This window comes from Dipodomys merriami, unplaced genomic scaffold, assembly GCF_024711535.1.
Source record: "Dipodomys merriami isolate MVZ:Mamm:240054 unplaced genomic scaffold, mDipMer1.0.p SCAF_387, whole genome shotgun sequence".
NCBI lineage: Eukaryota > Metazoa > Chordata > Mammalia > Rodentia > Heteromyidae > Dipodomys > Dipodomys merriami.
This window is the reverse complement of record NW_027205459.1, coordinates 896317-911780: the sequence shown is the minus strand read 5'-3', so window position 1 is coordinate 911780 and position 15464 is coordinate 896317.

Below are 15464 nucleotides of genomic sequence, written 5' to 3'. Positions count from 1 at the left end.
TGTGTGTGTGTGTGTGTGTGTGTGTGTGTGTGTGTGTGTGTGTGTGTGTGTGTGTGTGTGTGTGTGTGTGTGTGTGTGTGTGTGTGTGTGTGTGTGTGTGTGTGTGTGTGTGTGTGTGTGTGTGTGTGTTTTCCTCAAGGCTTGTCATTCTGTCACTTGAGCCACATCTTAACTTCTGGCTTTTTGCTGGTTAACTGGAGATAAGAGCCTCGTGGACTTTTCTGTCGAGTTTGGCTTCTTGATCCTCAGATCCTAGCTTCCCAGCTAGGATTATAGGTGTGAGGCACTAAAGCCCTGTGGGGTTTTTGTTTTGGTTTGTTCTTGTTCTTTTGAGATGGGGTCTTGCTATGCTGCCCAGGCTGGCCTCAAACTGCTTAAATGATCCTCCTGCCTCAACTTGCCAAGGAGTGTGTGTGTAGCTACACCAGGCTTCTTGGGCTCTGTCCATCCTTTAAACACGATCTCCTTGGTGTTCTGGAAGCACATGTTTTCTCACATAATATATACAAGCTGTAATTTGATTTCATGGTTTTAACTAGTGCTGCTTGATAAATATGTTTCTCCATTGCCAATCTTGCCCATCTACTTTTAATTCACATGTGCAATTGCATGTAGGTCATGTGTACTTGGGAGACCCACAAGCATTGCAACTCAGTATTCCCCAAATTGAACTAAAGAAAACACAAAAACTATGTTTGTAAAAAAAACCTGTAGTCCTTTGTCCAAAGCCATTGGAAACATGTTTTACAGAATTTTATAACTTTTTAATTTTTCAGAATTTAGACAAAGCAAGAGATACGTAGGTGGCCTATACATGTAATCTCCAGCACTTGGGAAATTGAAGCAGAGGGATTGAGAATTCCAGGCTAGCCTACTAGGGCTACATGAGACTATTTCAGATTGAGTCTGAACACAGTGACTCATCCATGAAATCCTAACTACTTAGGAAGCAGATTGGGAGGATTGTGGTTGAAAGCTAGCCTGGGGTAAAAAAACTGGGTAAGATTCCTATCTCAACCAGTAAAATCTGGGCATGGTGGTATGTACCTGTCATCCCAGTTAGGTAGGTAGTATATGGAGGATCATGGTACAGGCTGAACTGGTTATAAATGCCAGGCTGTACCTGAAAAATAACTGGGGGCATGCAACAAATGGTAGAGTACCTGATTAGGAAGTGCAAGGCTGAGTTGAAACCTAAAAGGAAAGAAAGGCTGGGCACTTAGGGGCTCAGGCCTGTAATCCTAGATACTCAGGAGGCTGAGATCTCAGGATCACGGTTTTCAAAGCCAGCCCAGGCAGAAAAGTCTGTGAGACTCCTATCTCCAATAAACCACCAGAAAACTGGAAGTGGCACTGTAGCTCAAGTGGTAGAGTGCTTGCCTTGAGCTGAATAGCTCAGGGACAGCACTCAGGCCCAGAGTTCAATCCCCACAACCGACAAAAACAGAAAAAAGAATGAAAAAGGGAAAAGAGGGAGAGAAGAAGAAAAGGTTTACATAGCTAGTGTAAACACAAGAGCTAGGTTCGTTTTTGTAAGCAAACATTTTTCTCCAGCAAAATATACAGATTATTCACATTAAGTGGAATATAAAAATGTTTAGAATATCTGGGTACAGGGGTACATATCTGAATTTGTAGTTCTTGGCAGGGTTAGGCAGGAGGATCTTTTGATCATAGGAGTTCCAGCTTGCCTAGCAAGACAGTGTCAAAAGTAAATAAATAAGTACAAAGAACATGGCTAAAATAGTTTCATGGGCCAGTGAGATCATATTTCTTTATCAAATAAGTTTGAACCAAATTTATAAAATCGAAGACTTTGAGATTTTAAGATACTGGAATTATGGACTAGTGATTATTGCACCTGTCACATGCATGGCATTAAGTCACCAACAGCCGTAATGAACATGGAGTTCTTGGAAATTAATTTTAAAAAGAAAGATAAAGCTAGATGCTGGTTGGTGATTTGTGCCCATAATCCTAGCTACACAAGTGAAGATTTGGAGGATGGTGATTCAAGGCCATTCTGAGCAGAAAAGTCAGTGAGATTCTATTAACTCTATTATAAACTGCAATTAACCAGCAAGTAGCCAAGCTAATGGTGTGGCTTAGGTTGTAGAGAGCTCAGTGGTGAGCTCGAAAGCTGAGTCCCTGAGTTTAAAACCTGCGTGAAAGAACAAAAAAACAAAAAGGAAGAAAGAAAAGGAAAGAACCAGGAAGGAAATGGATCAAGGACATAAATCATTCAAGGTAAAAGTTTATTAAGTTTAACATCACTAGTTCCCACAGAAATGCAACTTAGAATAATAAGGTATGTTCTACTTAGATAGGAAAATAAGCCAGCAATGGTATAGAGAAATAGACAAATTATTTGTGAGATGTGTGTAAAAAGCTTAGGACAGTTGTCTAGTAAGCACCGTGTATACTTTCTGGAAGTACTTGTTATTTAAGTACTGATGGAAATTTGTGCTGGACACTCCACATGTCCTGGGCTTTCCCACTTCCCACCTGTCAACCATCTGCTCACCCCACTTCTTCTCTCTGTCCAGATCTGCAGTGTCCCCTCTGCCATATCATAGACAACAGATATGTCTAGAGAGCATGGGAGACATGAGGTCCAGCACCCAATCCTTCAGCCACCATTTCCTTGTTTCTTCTTTTTCTTTTGTTATCTATAAGTAGTTGTACAAAGGTGTTATTTCCTTGTTTCTTCCTCTCCCTATCCCCCATCTATCTGATCAGCCAGCCTAGAGAGCCATTCTAGGGTCTAGAGGGAACTAGGCCACACAGGCCTCTCCCTCCTTTCAGATCCTTGCATCCCTTAGGTTCTCTCTATGTAACAGCATCTTCAGAATTTCCTGCAGGAAGGCTTGGGCACTCATGGTATCTCACCCAAGCTGTCCTACTGGACTGATGAGGTGGCCACTCCCTGATCACACCCAGTTCTTGTTGTCCAGCCACTTGTCTGGCAACAGCTCAGCTCAGGAAGTGGTTGCCATCAGCATCAGTGATCTTCCTCCAAGTTACAGGATGTGACCTCCCTAGCTTTCTCACTGCCTCTACACCACTGCTTCTACATCCTCTGAGGCAAGGGTGTCCTATTTGCTGAATCCTTCCTTTTCCTCCTCTCCTCCTCCTCCTCCTCCTCATCTTCCTCCTCCTCCTCCCCCTCCCCCTCCTCCTCCTCCTCCTCCTTTTTGATGTCTTTAAGTAGCTCCCAGAGCTCTTTGCTCAGCCACTGTCCACCAGCTAGCTTCTTGGGGAACTGACATCATCTCATCATCATCTACCATGCTTCAGAAGGTCACTTTTTTCTTTGGCATGATTGGACAAGGGACCTTTCTCAAGATGGGGACCTAGGCTGGGAAGGTGGCCTAGTGGTAGAGTGCTTGCCTAGCATGCCTGAAGCCCTGGGTTCAATTCCTCAGTACCACATAAACAGAAAAAAGCCAGAAGTGGCATTGTGGCTCAAGTGGTAGAGTGCTAGCCTTGAGCAAAAGAAGCTAAGGGACAATGCCCAAGCCCTGAGTTCAAGCCCCAGGACTGGCCAAAAGAAAAAGATAGGGCACTAGGGGAAGATAGGGGAAAATGGGGAGATGCTTTCACCAAGGCTACATTCTGTGTGTCTGGTTACCATTACCTAGGAGATGGTGGCAGAAATTTGCCACCTTTTATGAGGTCAGAGCCATCATCTGTCCAGCACAATAGTGCCTTGGAAAGGTTGGGTCCCTAACTTCCCAACTCTGCCAGTAAGGAGGAGAAACTGATATGTCACAAGACTGTACCCAGACCCTAAGTTCAAGCCCCATGACTGACAAATATAAAAAATACCCTGTGAAGAAGACTGCTTATCTCAGAATTAAGATGCTGTGGTGGAAAAGTACTAGCTTGTTACTTTTTTTTTATTTAATTTTTTTTTTTTTTGTGAACATACAGTACAGAGGGGTTACAATTACATGGGCAGGATAATGCATACATTTCTTATCAAGCATTGCAGCCTCCTCCTTTGTTTACCCTTCACATCCCTTCCCTACCTCCCCCCTACCTCCCCATCACCCAATCCTCCCCCCCCCCCCAACGTTGTAAAGCTCGGTTTCGACATGACAACTTGTACTTCTCATTGTTGCAAGGGTCCATCTGTATCCTTAAACGACTTGCTTTTACTTTTTTTTTTTTTTTTAATCATGGGACTTGAATTCAGGGCCTGGGCACTAACCCTGAACTTTTTATGCTCAAAGCTTCTCTACAACTTTGAGCCACAGCTCTATTTCTTGCTTTTTGACAGTTAATTAGAGATAAGGGTTTCATGAGCTTTCCTGCCTGAGCTGGCTTCAAACCGTGATCCTCAGATCTCAGGCTCCTAAAAAGTTAGGATTACAGGCATGAGCCACTGGCACCTGGCTCTCCTTTTATTTTAATGAGAAGTTATTTTGTTGCTTTAAGTACTCAGGTTTAGTTAAGTACCTAGAAGAATTTACCTCTGTAAGCATATGGTCCGATTTATATCTTCTCCTAAGTGATTTAATCAAATTTGTAGTTGATCTTTTTATCCCCTCTAATTATCACTATGAGAAAAATAAATATTTTCAAGTTCTCTTTCATAGGAAATAGAAACCTCAAAGCTCTGCATAGTACTACGTAGACAGCAGAACCATCTAAATGACTTGAATTAACAGACGGTTGTAACTATACATCCATGATGAAAATAAATATTGCTTGTCATATACTGAATTTCAAATCTATTTTATTGTACAAATAACAGTTTTATTCTTGTTGTTGGTACTGAGGATGTATGATAAATATCTAGTACTTGCTGGTATCAAAGGCTGTAATCATTTTAATAGTAGATGACTCAAAGGAAACTTTTGAAAACAAGCAATGTCATGCTACCACAGTTCATGTACATGGATATATACAGATATTGCTATTGTTAAGGCAAAACAACAAGGCTGCATTTAATACTATTTGCCTGCAGTCATGTTCTAAAAATATAGTAGCAAAGTCAACTATCACTGTAATGAATAGCTGGGAGAAATCTACTTAAAAAGAGGAAAGGCTGTGGTGCAGCCCTGTCATTTTAACCACACAGGAGACTGAGATTTGAGGATTGTGGTTTGAAGCCACCCAAGGCAGGAAAGTCTACCAAAAAGCTGAAAGTGGAGCTGTGGCTTAAGTGGTAGAGCACCAACCTTTAGCAAAAAAAAAAAAAGCTTAGGGATAGTGCCTAGGCCCTGAATTCAAGCCCCAGGACTGGAACAAAAAAAAAGCGGGGGGGGGGAAGATTTATTTTAGGTCTCAGTTATAGAGGTTTCAGCTCATTACAGAACAGCACATCATGGTAGAGAGTAGAGCATAGCATATCATGGCAACAGGAAACAGAGAAGAGGGGGTCATAGGGGTAACAATCTCCCTTTCAAGGCCACACCCCCTAGTGGCCCAATTTCTTCCCATCAGGCCTCTCTTCCTACAGGCTCCATGACTTCTGAATAGCCCTACAGGCTGATGGCAGTCTTGTGAATGCATGGCCCTTTGGGGGATACTTACTTAAACCACAGCAAAGACCATTGGGCCCTACTAGTTACTACATATGTACCTAGTTAGGACTAGGCTTACGATCTTTCTCCACTTTTATTTAACATCTCCCTTATAATGTTCTAGATCCTAAATCATAACAAATCACAAAGATTGAAGAATAACAATGACATAACATGTCAACTACCTGGATGTCTGGGACCATCTAAAATCTTGAAATTGAATTACTTAAAGAGGGTTTATTTGATTATTTATTAGTGCCAATACTTAGGACCTGGGCAATGTCTCTGAGCTTTTTTGCTTAAGTCTAGCATTCTACCACTTGAGCTACAGCTCTACTTCAGGCTCTGTTTTTGGTAGTAAATTTGAAATGAAAGTCTCACAGACTTTCCTGCCTAGACTGGCTTTGAACTGCTATTCTTAGGTCTCAATCTCCTGACTAGCTAAAAGTATAGGCATGAACTATTGGTACCTAGTTAAGAGGTTTTTTGTTCATTTTGTTTTGTTTTTGTGCTGGTCATGGAGTTTGAACTCAGGGCCTGGGCACTATCCCAGAACTGCTTTTTGCTCAAGGTAGCACTCTACCACTTGAGCCACAGTGCCACTTGGAACTTATTCTGAGAGTCTCATAACTTGCCTGCTCGGGCTGGTTTTGAACCACGATTCTCAGATTTCAGCCTCCTGAGTAGCTAGGATTGCAGGAGTGAACCACCAGCATCTGGCTGTAAGAGTTTTTATTTAATGAAATGTTTCCAAGTTTCAAACAACTGTCTGGCATCCTGTGGCTAGGCAGGTCACTTAGCATTCAGGTTTAGATTACTCTGGTAAAGAACAGCTCTGCAGCTGCTGCTCCCTTAAGGACAGCTTGCTTTATTCCCTGTTCAATTATTAAAAATAACTTACTAGTCAGAACATTAGTTACCTGCTACAGGATTAGATTCTGGATAATGCGGCATAGGAGGAGGAGAAAGAGCAGGCTGAGAAAGGGCAGGGACTAGGGAATTCCCAGACAGCCCAGAATCTGAAGTTAGCCTGACCTACGTGCGCACTCACAGTACCCATGTGACACCAGATCGTCTGAGACGCTGAGAGTCTCACCATTTGTGTGTTGCTGCCTCTGGGGTCCAAGCATTTCCGTCCTCATAAGTGACAGGAGATGAGATGGGGTTGCTACAAGCTTTCCCAGATATTCTCATAAGAAATACTAGCTCGGGGCTGGGAAGATGGCTCAGTGGTAGAGCGCTTGCCTTGCATGCCTGAGGCCCTGGGTTCGATTCCTCAGCACCACATAAGCAAAAAGAAAAAAATGCCAGAAGTGGCGCTGTGGCTCAAGTGGTAGAGTGCTAGCCTTGAGCTGAAGAGCTGAGGGACAGCGCCCAGGCCCAGAGTTCAGGCACCATGACTGGACACCCCCCCCCCAAAAAAAGAAATACTAGCTCTTGTAAGGATTGGAATAATGTAAACTTCTTATGTAGACCCTGTATAGGTCTGCTCTGAATAAAGCAAGTGGTATAATTCATTGTGTAGCATACATATGTTCTTTTCACCTTGGGGTATACTGTATTGTGTCTTTTTATTAACTTGTTTCATTTAAGAATACATTGGGGTCATTTCACATCATTTGTTTATTTTATATAACAGAGTATTTCTATTTTACTCTGTGTGTGTGTGTGTGTGTGTGTGTGTGTGTGTGTGTGTGTGTGTAAGTACTTGGATATGAACTCAGGACCTGGCTGCTGACTCTGAGCTTTTTTGCTTAAGGCTAGCATTCTACCATTTGAGCCATAGCTCCACTCTGGCTTTTTAGTGGTTAATTGGAGATAAGAGTCTCAGGGACTTTCCTGCCTGGGCTGGCTTTGAACTGTGATCCTCAAATCTCAGCCTTTCCTAGATAGCTAAACTACAGGCATGAGCCATTGGCACTTGGCTCTGTTTCACTTTTTAAATCCTCTATTTTGCTTTTTAATCATGGGCTGACTATAGATTCATTTATACTTTTCTTTTCTTGCTCAGGCATATTAAAACTTCCCCCACTTCAGGGTTATGTCACAATGTTCACTGTCCCTTGCTCCCCCCCAAATCCTGTAAGGTGAACACTATTCTCGTCTCCACTGAACAGGTGAGGAACCAGCCTTTGACATATGAACTTCTGGTGAACATTTCACATTCTGGTCATAAACAGATGCTGTCCTACTCTCCTCAGAATAAAGGTGAACCACTGTCTCCAGAGGCTCAAGCCAGCTTTTTTTTTTTTTTTTTTCAATCAGTTGTGGGGCTTGAACTCAGGGCCTGGCCGTGATCCTAAAGCTCTTTTTGCTCAAAGCTAGCGCTCTACCACTTTGAGCCACAGCACCACTTCTGGTATTCTGGTGGTTAATTGGAGGCAAGAGTCTCATAGACTTTCCTGCCGGGCATTGGTGGCTCACACCTGTAATCCTAGCTACTCAGGAGGCTGAGATCTGAGGGTCATGGTTCAAAGCTAGCTTAAATTTTTTACAGCTGTGTTATAAGATAGTTTATGATGGTATATCAAATGCTGGACTATTTTGAACATCTCTACACACCATTCTCAGAAAAGGGAGGAAAAAATGCAAACAATTAGCTAGTGTGGTAGTGCTCACCTGGGATCCTGCCACTTGAGCAGCTAAAACAGGAGAATCACAAGTTTGGGCCAGCCTGGACTACATAGTGAGTCCCTATCTCAAAAGAAGAAAAAAAGAAAAGAAATAAGTCAATGCTAGGGCCTCCTCGTGATTATAATCCTATTTGACAGATCAAGGAAACAATCCTTCAAGGCCAGCCTGCGCAGAACAGGGGCCCTTCTCCCATTAGGGGGAGGGGGAAGCTAGGTATACTGGCATATCTTGTCACCTCAGCTATGGCAGGAAGCATAACTAACAGGATCATGGTCCAGGACAGCCATATCTAAAAGTGAAATCATCAGAGCAGCCGGAAGCTAGTGGCTCATGCCTGTAATCCTAGCTACTCAGGAGGCTGAGATCTGAGGATCCTGGTTCCAAGCCAGTCCAGCAAGAAAGTCTGCGAGACCTTTATCTCTAATTAACCACCAGAAAACCAGAAGTGGTGCTGTGAATCAAGTAGTAGAGTCCTAGCCTTGAGCTGATGAGCTCAAGGACAGCAGCCAGGTGCAGAGTTAAAGTCCTGAGATCGGAAAAAAACAAAAAACAAAAAACTGAGAAACACCAGGATAGAGGTGTAGCTCAAGTTGTAAAGTACCTGCCTAGCAAGTACAAAGACCTGTGTTCAAACCCTGGTATTGCCCCCCGCCCAAAAAAGAATAAGAATAAAAGGAAAGAAGAAACAAACAATTTTATTTATATGGTTTAAGAAGAACTCAGCATTGCCATTGGTTGTATTCTCTTGTTATATGTTAGAGTGCCAGTCAAGCATGGAAGTTAAGAAATCGGACTAAAGAATAATATTGATTACCCCCCCCCCAACTTTCCCCATCCTCCAGTTTCCCACTCTGTTATTACACAGCTTTCAGGGAGGTTTGTTTTTTGCTTTTTTTTTGCCAGATTTCACAGATGTGACATATGTTGATATTGTTTACCTTCTAACATTCTCTTTTCCTCCCCCAGATGTAATCTATGTTTAAAAAAAAAAACCTGCAATTTTCTATGTATGTAAGTGAGGATTGATTCATAACAAAGATTGTGAGACACGCAAATGAGTTAACTGGTAATGAGTGATGAATTCTAAGTATTTACTGTACTCTAATGAATTATAAGTAAAGGCCCTGTTGCCAGCCACCTGCAAGAAAACCTGGAGCATATTTACAGGCCTTTAGTTTGGTTCTGTGATGAGCCTGATCACTGTCTGGACACAGTAAAAATAGCAGTCAATAGCAGAAAACATGTGAACTCCAGGGCTACACAAAGCCACAGCAGCAGTGTGAGGGTCATGTAATGACTGAGTGGAATGACAATTAATTTCTAAGTATACTTTCTAAAATATGAGACAATCATTAAAGAAAGTCCACTCAATCCTATAGGAAAGTTAAAAATACTACAGGGTATCTATTAACTTCTAAATATAGCAAGGTATGAGTGCTTTAATTGAAGTTAACCAACATTTCTACACCTCTTCAGTTTTCAAAAGTGACAGCATACCTCGTTACATCACTGTGGTGTTTGTACCCAGTCTGTTTGATTATAAGTTTCAAAATACCTCTTAGTCGGGTGTGGTGGTACACATCTCTAACCCTAGCACGAAAGAGGTTGAGGGGGGAAGAATATGAGTTCAAGGACAGCCTGGGCTACTTGGGAAAATTAAAAAACTAAAGAACATCTCTTATTAGCTGGCCACCAGTGGCTCACACCCATAATTCTAGATACCCAGGAGGCTGAAATCTGAGGCTCCAGTTCAAAGCCAGCCTAATTGGAAAAGTCAGAGAGACTCTGATGCTGACTTAACTAGCACAATGTCAAACTGGAATCATAGCTAAAGTAGTAGAGAGAGAAAAAACCCTGGTAGCAGCACCAAAAACAAAAACAAAGACAAAACTCTTATTTTATTGTGAAGATGCTGTCAAAGACAGTACAGGCTTTAAAACAACTACAAAAAGGTTTGGTGGTACTGGGGCTTGAATTCAGGTCTTGGCTCTCACCAGACAAGCACTCTACCACTCAATCTATGTGTCCAGCTCCAATACAAGCTTTTTTTTTTTTTTTTTTTTTTTTTTTTTTTTTTTTGTTGGTCGTGGGGCTTGAACTCTGGGCCTGGGCGCTGTCCCTCAGCTCTTCAGCTCAAGGCGAGCGCTCTACCACTTGAGCTACAGTGCCATTTCCGGTTTTTCTGGTGGTTTATTGGAGATAGGAGTCTCACGGTCTTTCCTGCCCGGGCTGGCTTTGAACCTCGATCCTCAGATCTCAGCCTCCTGAGTAGCTAGGATTACAGGCGTGAGCCACCAGCGCCCGGCCAATACAAGCATTTTTGTTGTTGTTGTTTTGTTTTTTTGGTTAGTTGTGGAGCTTGAACTCTGGGCCTGGCCATCAGCTCTTCAGCTCAAGGCTAGCGCTCTACTACTTGAGCCACAGTGACACTTCTGGCCTTTTCTATTTATGTGGTGCTCAGAAATCAAACCCAGGGCCTCATGCATGCCAGGCAAGCACTCTACCACTGAGCCACCTTCCCAGCCCCAAGACAAGCTTTTTTTTTTGGGGGGGGGGTCTGGTCATGGGGCCTGAACTCTGGGCCTGGACGCTGTCCCTCAGCTCTTCAGCTCAAGGCTAGCGCTCTACCACTTGAGCCACAGCGCCACTTCCGGCTTTTTTTTCTTTTTGCTTATGTGGTGCTGAGGAATTGAACCCAGGGCCTCAGGCATGCAAGGCAAGCACTCTACCTCTGAGCCATCTTCCCAGCCCAAGACAAGCATTTTTAATTAACATTCTTTTATATTTTTTTGTTGCTTGTAGGGGCTTGAACTGGGTTCTGTCCCTGAACTCTTTTGCTCAAGGCTAGCACTCTACCACTTTCAGCCATAGCTGTAGTTCCAATGGTTAATTGGAGATAAGAGTCTCATAGACCTTCCTACCTAGGCTAGCTTTGAACCTTGATCCTCAGATCTCAGCCTCCTGGGCAGCTAGGTTTACAGGTGTGAGCCACCAGTGCCTGGCTTTAAACGTTGTTTTCATATTGACTATAGACTAAACTCTTTCTTTTTCCCTTGGAGATGTTTAAAAACCTTCTCCTGGGAGATGTAGTTAGGTAACCTACAACCATGGAGACACAAACAGATAACAAAGACAAAGTCATGTTTTCCTTATATGGAACTTTACTTCACTGCAGATTTTTAAACTGTTAGTCAAAGGAAAGAACAACATGATTCCTTTAATCTCAAATAATGATGGAAAATGACCCATTTGAATGAGTTTAAAAAAAAGGAGAATAACAATCCAAAACATGGCCAAATAATGTAGTCTAGACTTGGCCTGACTATACTTATTTATACTTAAGATTTCTATTTGATAAGATGCAAGATAGCTTTTATGAAGCCTATTTGTGGGTAAAAGTAATGCCCAGTAAATGTACATTTCACATTCAACATAGAAAATATTCCAATGACACAAATCATATATGCTATCTTAATGAATTTCCTGTATATATTTATCTATTTGGGGTTATCTGTAAGAACAAAATATTTGCCACAAGAATAAATACAGATATATTTGACACAAAGAAAACAAATATGTTAACAAGTAGATCTGTTTAACATAATTTAAACAGTATATACATGGATCAAAACACTTAGTGCTCCTAAAAATGTACAATTTTTATGTTTCTTTGTATTAGTTAAAAGTAAATTTCATTTAAATAAACAAACCTAAAGATTGCTTTATTGTACCAAAAAACAAAACAAAACAAAACAGTGTTTAGACTACATGTAATATATTACTCCCAAACTTGGCCTTTTCTTTTTTTTTTTTTTTTGGCCAGAGCCTTGAACTCAGGGCCTGGGCACCGTCCCTGAGTTTCTTTTGCTCAAGGCTAACTTTCTACCACTTGAACCATAGCACCATTTCCAGTTTTTTCTGTTTATGTGGTCTTGAAGAATCAAACCCAAGGCTTCATGCACGCTAGGCAAGCAATCTAAAGCTACATACCCAGTCCCCAAACTTTGCCTCTTATAACAAGAGAAATGTATGATCTCTCAGGTCTTATAGGTGAGAAATCCGAGAGTAGTTTTCCTGGGTGCCCCTGACTCTTGTTCTCTCATGAAGTTGGAGACAACCTGTTAGCCAGGATTACCATTTTACCTTGTGTGGATTTCTCTATAGCACTCTCTCACAACATGGCAGCTGGCTTTCTTCATTCTAAAGAAGGACCTCTTAAGGACCCAAGATAAAGCTTACAGTCTTTTGTTTACAGTCTTTTTTGTGCTGTCCTAAGGCTTGAGCTTATGGCCTGGACATTGTCTCTAAGCTTCTTAGACTAAAGGGTACCATTCTAGTACTAGAGCTACAACTCTACTTTTGGCTTTTTTCGGTGAGTGATTGAGTCACGAGTTTCATGGATTTTCCTGGCCAGGCTGGCATTGCACCTTAATCCTTAGATCTCAGCTTCCTGAGTAATAGGATTACAGATGTGAGCCACTGGCTCCTGGCTTGTAGTCTCTTTCTTTTGTAAGAAATTTTAAGTAACTTAATTAATTAATTTTTGGCACTGGAACTTGAACTCAGGGCCCCAAGCTGGTCTGGCTTGTTTGCTCAGCTAGTGGTCTACCACTTATGCCATGTCTCCTAGCATACATGCTAGAGAGCTCAGCTTTTTGTTGATTATTTTAGAGATGGAGTCTCATGGACTTTTCTGCCTGGACTATCTTCAAATCACTATCCTCCAGATCCTAACCTTCTGAGTAGTAAGATTACAGGTGTGAGCCACTAGTGGCCAGCTTGCAGTCCATTATAACCTAATCTTAAAAATGAGATACTGTACCATGACTTCCGTCATTTCTTCTCTTTAGAGGCCAACCTAGCCCACAATAAAAAGGAAGAGAATATATATATATGTATATATATATATATATATATACACACACACACACACACACACACATATTATTTTTAAGTGTAAATATCAGAAAGTAGACACCAAAATGAGTCATCTTAGCAGTTGCCTACCACATCAGTTAATGATGATGTTTATGCAGAGGAAATGGATGTTTCTCTCTCTCCCTTTCTCTCTCTGTCTCTATCTGTGTGTTTTTGTTGTGTGTGTTTGAGAACCATTGGTTGGGTGAAATCTCTCTATTCTCAGTTTATCTGGCTGTGCTGTGGGTGTCTGGCTGCTCCCGCACCCCGTGTCCTAGAGTAGGCAGTTGTGGTGTCTCTGGCCTGGTCAGGAATGAAGTATTCAAAGTTCTTTTTCGGAAATGGGTGTGGGAACAATGGGAAAGGGAATAAAGGATCTCCTCATACCATAGGTGCTGTGGAACAGAAAAAAACAGCAACAACAATAACAACAACAACAACAAACAGAATTACTCCCTTTTTTTCATAGTTGCTCCATGTAAAATAAATGTCTTAGAATGAAATCAACACAGAATATAACAGACCTGAAAACAGAGAGTGAGCTATGCCAACTTCTTTCTTTTTTAAAACTGTTATTAAAAAGGTGGTATACAGAGAGGTTATTGTTAGGTAATCAGGTATATCAACTTCTATGTCTAATACCACTGGTACTCAGTTATGCCTGAAGCTAGTCTTACTATTTTAAAAAGTATCATCATCATCACCCTTATTATTTTTTTCTTTGAGATATAGCCTCACTTTATAGCCCAGGCTGTCTTTGAACTTGAAAACCTCCTGCCCGTGTATATCACCATGCTTGGCTCTTAAAATTAGTTTTGATTTTATTACTTGCAGCAAACGTGGTCCTATCTAGTATATCTAGATCATAGGACTATGTCCCCAAATATTCTAGCTCCTCTTAATAAAACCATCATAGAAGTGCCTTTTATGAAAGTATCTAAATATGCGTAATATGCGTTTTCAGCTTTATCAATTTAACAGCAAGAAAACGAAGCCACAAATTCATTTCCTATTGTGTGAACTCCTTCCTTGAACTTACTTTTCTGAAGGTTAGGAAAGTGAGCTGTGTGTGGTGGCACATACCTGTAATCCCAGCAGTTAGGAAGCTGAAGCAAGAGGTTCTCAAGTTTGAAGAGAACCAAGGATGCATGCATAGCAAGAACTTGTTTCCAAAACAAATTCAGAAACTATTTTTATTCCTTAATATAATAAAACATTCTGAGAGCAAGGAGAAATGTGTTTTTAATTTCATCTTCCCCAACATGTACTACAATATCTGGCCACATAATACATTCCTTTTTTTTTTTTTTTGTCAGTCATGGGGCTTGAACTCTGAGCCTGAACGCTGTCCCTCAGCTCTTCAGCTCAAGGCTAGAGCTCCACCACTTAAGCCACTGTGCCCCTTCTGGTTTTCTGAGTGGTTTATTGGAGATCAGAGTCTCCCAGAGTTTCCTGCCCGGGCTGGCTTTGAACCATGATCCTCAGATCTCAGCCTCCGGAGTAGCTAGGATTACAGGTGTGAGCCACTGGCACCAGACTACATAGTATATTCTTAACAACCATTTACTGAATGAATGAATGAATGAATGAATGAATGAATGAGTAAACAAATCTTCCAAATATAACTTAGAATATTTTCTCTTAAATGCATACCTTATTCTGTCCGTGTGAAGATTGATTTAAACAAGGTGCCTGTGGCTCATGCCTGGAATTCTAGCTACTCTGGAGGCTGAGATTTGAAGATCTCAGTTCAAGGCCAGCCTTGGCCCAGAAATCCACAAGACTCTTCCCTCCAATTAATCAGCAAAAAGCTGGAACTGGAGACTTGGCTCAAGTGGTAGAGAGCTAGTCCTGAGCAAGCAAAACAGGCCAAGCAAGAACACGACACTCTGAGTTGAAGTCCCAGTACACAAGAAACAAAAACTGATTCAACATTTTCTTCCTTTTCCAGTGGCTTCACAGTAACTCCAGGCTGATGTCACATAGTTACACTCAGGCTTTGCAGAATCAGAACATCTGCCACTGTGCCTTTCCTCTTCCCCCAAGTAGTTCATGCAAACTCCAAACAAGGGAACAGCAGAGGGAAAGCCACTATTTATAGTCTCCAAAGACCCTCTTTATCCTAAACCATTGTTTCTTGTCTCTCACAATTCCTCCCACATTACACCAGTCCCCATCCTACCAGGGTGACTCAGTTTTTAACAATCTTTTGTGTAGAACTTGGTGAAAGGCTCTTTGAAAATCTAAATAGACACCATGCACGAGCTTTTGTCCACATGCACATGTGTCTCCCAAAAGACCTTCCAGAGACTGATGAGGCCCAATTTCCTCTTACTGAGACCAACATTCTCTTCCAGCGCCTTCCTTGGCTTAACTAGTCAT